This window comes from Pundamilia nyererei, unplaced genomic scaffold (assembly GCF_000239375.1).
Source record: "Pundamilia nyererei isolate P.nyererei 1_Seehausen unplaced genomic scaffold, PunNye1.0 scaffold00200, whole genome shotgun sequence".
NCBI lineage: Eukaryota > Metazoa > Chordata > Actinopteri > Cichliformes > Cichlidae > Pundamilia > Pundamilia nyererei.
In genome coordinates this window covers 486535-492305 of record NW_005187601.1, presented here as the reverse complement: position 1 = coordinate 492305, position 5771 = coordinate 486535, and the positions used below count along the sequence as shown (strand labels likewise).

Genomic DNA, 5771 nt, shown 5'->3' with positions numbered 1-5771 from the left:
GTGTATAATTCCAGCACTTGGAAACCAACAATATTAGAAATAGATGATCATATAGGGACTCTCTGAACTGCTGACCTTTAAAGAGCGTTGGGGGAGGTAATGAAAAAAGTCATATATCATACATTATGTATATATGTTAATTCATAACTGACAGGAGAAAGCGATTTGTTACACTGCTCGTTACTTTACATTGTTACTCTGTAAAATGACCTAAAACTCAGTGTCACATAGTTACCAGTTAACAATATAAACTTGAGGCTACAGTTCCACAGATTAACACAAATCCCACACACGCACAATCTTTCTTTTACTGTTTTTTGTATGAATACAAACGCAAAACAATATTGAAATTCAGTCCAAAGAGACTTCAAAGAAACGTTGATTCGTCTTTACAAACATAAATATGTTGAAATTAAGGCTGTAAGACTGACTGCTTATCCCTCTTTTTGTTACCTGTTGAAAGTTTGGCTCAGGCTGTTGGGCTTTGGTTGGCATACACTTACACATTATTATCAGTATTAGTAATGATTCAATGCAGAGAGATGTATGATCACATAGTGAGTGATGAAGGTGACTGGAAAGGAAAAACTCAATGCATCATGCGAATCCCCCAGCAGCCTACACCTACTGCATCATACCTAAGGGAGGATTCAGGGTCACCTGATCCAGCCCTAACTATGTGCTTTAGCATGAACAACCAGAGATGTTACCTTTAACTAATTTTTGCTACCTCTCATTTTATGGGGGGTTTAGCCATTTTGAGTTAAGGCAGTTTTTAATTTAGAGATTATTAAAATGAAACTAAATTTTACTGATATTTTTTTTTTTTGGTGGGGGGGTTATAGTCAAGATTGTTCGTTCTGTACCTCTCAGTACACTGACCCACTTTTAGCCTTTACAGGACATATAAATAATTCATTTCCTATATGTCCCCACTGTATATGTATGTCTGTATGTAGTACAGTGGTTGGAAATATTCACAGGAAAGATCCATGAGAAGGATGGCTTCCACATTCACTTAAAAGAGGTATCAGCTGCATAGAATCGAGGCCTTTGTTCTTTTATGCTGTTTTGTTGCTTACAGATCATTCAGTTGGTTTTTGTTGTATTTTCATGACATTTTTACATAAAATGGGGGCAAGTATTCTGAAATAACTTGTTGCACATTATATGAAATTAGCAGTTGCTAGTCTACTTAACTGTTACTTGCTATGACAAATACAATGACTGACTTGTCTGCAGAAACTGGACAAATCTCTCTACAATTAAAATGAAAAGATTGATTTTCAAAAAAACTGAAAATGAAATTTTATACCCTTAGTTTTTTGCACTAATCAAAGTCCAGGATGATTTTTGTACTGGCTTCGTATTAGCATGTTGGTTTAGTGGAGAATGGCATTTACTGTATTCAAAACACTTTAAACTTCATACCAGAGTTGGCCATGCTTTAATACAGTATTTTTTCTATATGCTTTAAGGACTTTATGTAATATTAACATAACCCCCATGTCTTTGGACTGTGGGAGGAATCCAGAGTAACCACAATTCTAACCAGTGCTAACCGCTGCACCACTGTGTTGCAGGAGACTGGAGAATATATTGAATTTTAGCAATATATCAAAATGATTTCATCACAGGTATAGATCATGACAGTGTTATTTATATCAATATAGTTTTATCTTGAACATTTAAAAGCTTGGGCACAGCCACCAAACCCCTGACTGATAAAATACAAATTCTTCAACAAAGCCGTGCCAGTGTTGCATTTACAGTTACAAATGATCTTCTTATGGCCTCTGACAGTGGACTCATCTCTGTGCTTGTCCTGCTAGACCTCAGTGCAGCGTTCGATACTGTCGACCATAATATCCTATTAGAGCGATTAGAACATGCTGCAGGTATTACAGGTACTGCGCTGCAGTGGTTTGTATCATATCTATCTAATAGACTCCAGTTTGTGCATGTAAATGGAGAGTCCTCTTCACACACTGAGGTTAATTATGGAGTTCCACAGGGTTCAGTGCTAGGACCAATTCTGTTTACATTATACATGCTTCCCTTAGGCAGCATCATTAGAAGACATAGCATACATTTACACTGCTATGCAGATGACACCCAGCTCTATCTGTCCATGAAGCCAGATAACACACACCAATGAGTTAAACTGCAGGAATGTCTTAAAGACATAAAGACCTGGATGGCCGCTAACTTTCTGCTTCTTAATTCAGATCAAACTGAGGTTATTGTACTCGGCCCTAAAAATCTTTCGGTATCAAACCAGATGCTTAGTCTGGATAGCTTTGCTTTGGCCTCCAGTAACACTGTAAATAATCTTGGAGTAATTTTTTGTCCTTTAGTATAAACTTCTTTAAGAACTGCTTTTTTCATTTGTTCAATATCTCTAAAGTTAGTCAGGAGACAGACACGTTCTCAGCTTTTATGATCAGGTTAAAAACTTTAGTTTTTGACAAAGCATATGGTGAGAATCTGAATCCTCCTTTAGTTACGCTGCAATATTCCTAGACTGCTGGGGGCCTGCCGTGATGCAATGTTTGAGTGTTTCCTCTTCACTCACCTTTTTTTCTGCATTTAATCATTAGTTGATATTAATATCTGACCCTCTCTTTTACAGTGTGTCTTTGTCCTGTCTTCCTTCCCTGACCTCCAACTAGTTGTGGCACATGGCCGCCCCTCCCTGAGCCTGGTACTGCTAGAGAGGTTCTTCCTGTTAAAAGGGATTGTTTCCTTCTCACTGTCAACAAAACACTTACTCATAAGGGGTCATATGATTGTTGAGTTGTGTTATTGTATGCCTTGCAGTATAAAGGACCTTGTGGGAACTGCTGCTGTGATTTAGTGTCATATTAACAAAACTAAATTATTGAATTAGAAATTGAATTGAACCTCAGTGAGCTTTCTACTATGAGCGCCATGTGAAGTCTGGTTTAGTGTAATAGCTTAAATTTCTTGTTAGAAAGAGCTGTCTGGTGTCAGGTTTTTTTTTTTTGGTTCAGATCACCCACTCCTACTGTGTGGAAAGATTTGTGTTCACAGCATTTGCTCATTCTTTTGTGACTGGCCACAATCATGTTTTGGTCCTTATCCACAATCAATCAATCAATCAAGCAAGCAAGTATACTGTGTTACTTTCTGACATGTTATACTGTAGGTTGTAACACTAAGTGTATTTTTATTAGCACAGGCTTGTATTGCCTAAGAACAGTAAAAATAAGCTGCTACTCTGACAGAAGACAGAATCAGGCAACACGTGGGTACGTTTAGTACACCGACTCATACTGTAGGCTGTAGGGATTCATTAGTCAGTATTTTTCCTTTTCTGTTAACTGATGAACTCACTGTAGCTGTTAATCACTCCATTCCATAAATAAACCACTGACGAAAAAGTGTCTTGTTTTGTGGTCCATCGATGAGAAACATGTTTGTTTATGAGCACAGACAGGAAGGCTTGTGTCACAAAGATAATTACAAACACTAACAACATATATTTTCAATTTATATTGTATTTTTTCAATTCAATTTCATTTATATAACGCCAATTCACAGCAACAGTTACCTCAAGGCGCTTTATATTGTAAGGTAGACTCTACAATAATACACAGAGAGAAACCCAACAATCATATGACCCCCTATGAGCAAGCATTTGGCGACAGTGGGAAGGAAAAACTCCCTTTTAACAGGAAGAAACCTCCGGCAGAACCAGGCTCAGGGAGGGGCGGGGCCATCTGCTGCGACTGTTTGGGGTGAGAGAAGGAAGACAGGATAAAGACATGCTGTGGAAGAGAGACAGAGGTTAATAACAGATATGATTCAATGCAGAGAGGTCTGTTAATACATAGTGAGTGAGAAAGGTGACTGGAAAGGAAAAACTCAATGCATCATGGGAATCCCCCGGCAGCCTATGTCTATTGCAGCATAACTAAGGGAGGATTCAGGGTCACCTGGTCCAGCCCTAACTATATGCTTTAGCAAAAAGGAAAGTTTTAAGCCTAATCTTGAAAGTAGAGATAGTGTCTGTCTCCTGAATCCAAACTGGAAGCTGGTTCCACAGAAGAGGGGCCTGAAAACTGAAGGCTCTGCCTCCCATTCTACTTTTAAATACTCTAGGAACAACAAGTAGGCCTGCAGAGCGAGAGCGAAGTGCTCTAATAGGGTGATATGGTACTACAAGGTCATTAAGATAAGATGGGGCCTGATTATTTAAGACCTTGCATTTGGAGTGGTAAAGACTCTGCAATATTATAAACAATAATGTAGTAATATTTGCTGTAAAGCTCTTATGTAAGTGTGATTTGAATCTCACAAAGATGCTTATCCATCATTAATATGATACGAAGTACATTGAATTAGTGTTGTTATAGAAATAGTTTTAAAAATGTACATTGCAGTGAAAACAGTTGCAATATAAGATTGCATTATACAAAGTGCGGTGAATTTAGTAATACAGTACCAGAAATACCAGATAAGAGCTTAATCATAACCCCGAGACGTGTGGTATATATTCCAGATTCACATGATGGCCAAACAGATCCTATAAGGGTTCTGAAAATGTCCAGATAATGAGCTGAGGGTCCATAAAGAAGCCAATTAGCCTTAATAAGCTGCAGTTTCTGGCAAGCTCGGGGTTAGGCTGGAGTGCACGTGTGGTGTACAATACACACCACAAATTCTCCAGTCTTTCTTGATGTCTCTCAGCCATTTTTACTCCTCGCTCCCATTAATGTGTGTAGTACAAACACATAATGAATGCACATCTATGCACACTGCCTCTTGGTCCCCTGATTTCTGCTTCTGGGAGATGGGTAACATTCCCCAGTGTGTGTGGTGACAGTTATTAATCAGGGGACGATGGATGCACCAGTTTGATCTCTTAGTCAGGAGAACTCATTACTCTGCTGATGCTCTTATTTAAGCTGATGCAAGCAAGGAGCAGAGATGAGGAGAGGAAGGAGGAGAGAGGCTAGCAGGTGGAGGCACAATATCGAGCAGCTACCTACACACTGCTTGAGGAGGTTTAGCCCCTCACAATACTGCGAAAACATCGAGCTACCCCTGTGCTCTTCAGTATCCAGAACAAGTATGTTACTGCAAGTATTTCCTCCCTTTGCTAACTTTGCCAACATATCTGTTTTGTGTAATTTCCTTATTCTTTTCACTTTGTTTTTTGTTATATTCAGTCAGGTTTTGTTATCTTTTTTCTTTCTTACAAAAATGTATTTATTGATTTTCTTTTAGATGTTTTAAACATAAACAAAATATAAGAATAATACATAGCCAAAATATATAGTAGGCATGTATACATATATACATAAAACACATACATACAAATAAGAACAGACAGGTAAAAATTACATGTACACTTGGATAACAGGAAGTAGACCTACGTAAAGATTTTGACTGCGCAGAACATTTTCCAGTTTTGAGGCTTTTTGTAACATTTCTGCTCTGAGAATGAAAGAATGAAAATGCTATGGTTTAAAGTTTGAATATATTGCATGTATTCACTCATCTGCCTTCAAATGTGTATGAACTTGAGTAATATCCTGTTCTTAATCCATAGGATTTGATTCTTCTGGGAAGAGTTTAGGGGAGTGTTTATGGGAATTTTTGACCATTCTTCCACGAGCACGCGTGATGTTGGACGAGAAGGCTTATATCAACTTACAGTGGGGCAAAAAAGTATTTAGTCAGCCACCGATTGTGCAAGTTCCCCCACTTAAAATGATGACAGAGGTCAGTAATTTGCACCAGAG

At 38.2% G+C, this 5771-nt stretch overlaps 1 protein-coding gene across 1 annotated transcript in view; it reads left to right on the top strand.

Annotated features, from left to right (window-relative positions):
* Positions 1-5047: 5047 nt before the first annotated feature.
* LOC106456418 (SH3 and multiple ankyrin repeat domains protein 3-like) overlaps positions 5048-5771 on the top strand; it is a 130733-nt gene continuing 130009 nt past the window's right edge. The window contains exon 1 of the mRNA XM_013914468.1: positions 5048-5095. The gene's annotated coding sequence lies outside the window, so the exon portion shown is untranslated. The remainder of the gene's footprint in view (positions 5096-5771) is intronic.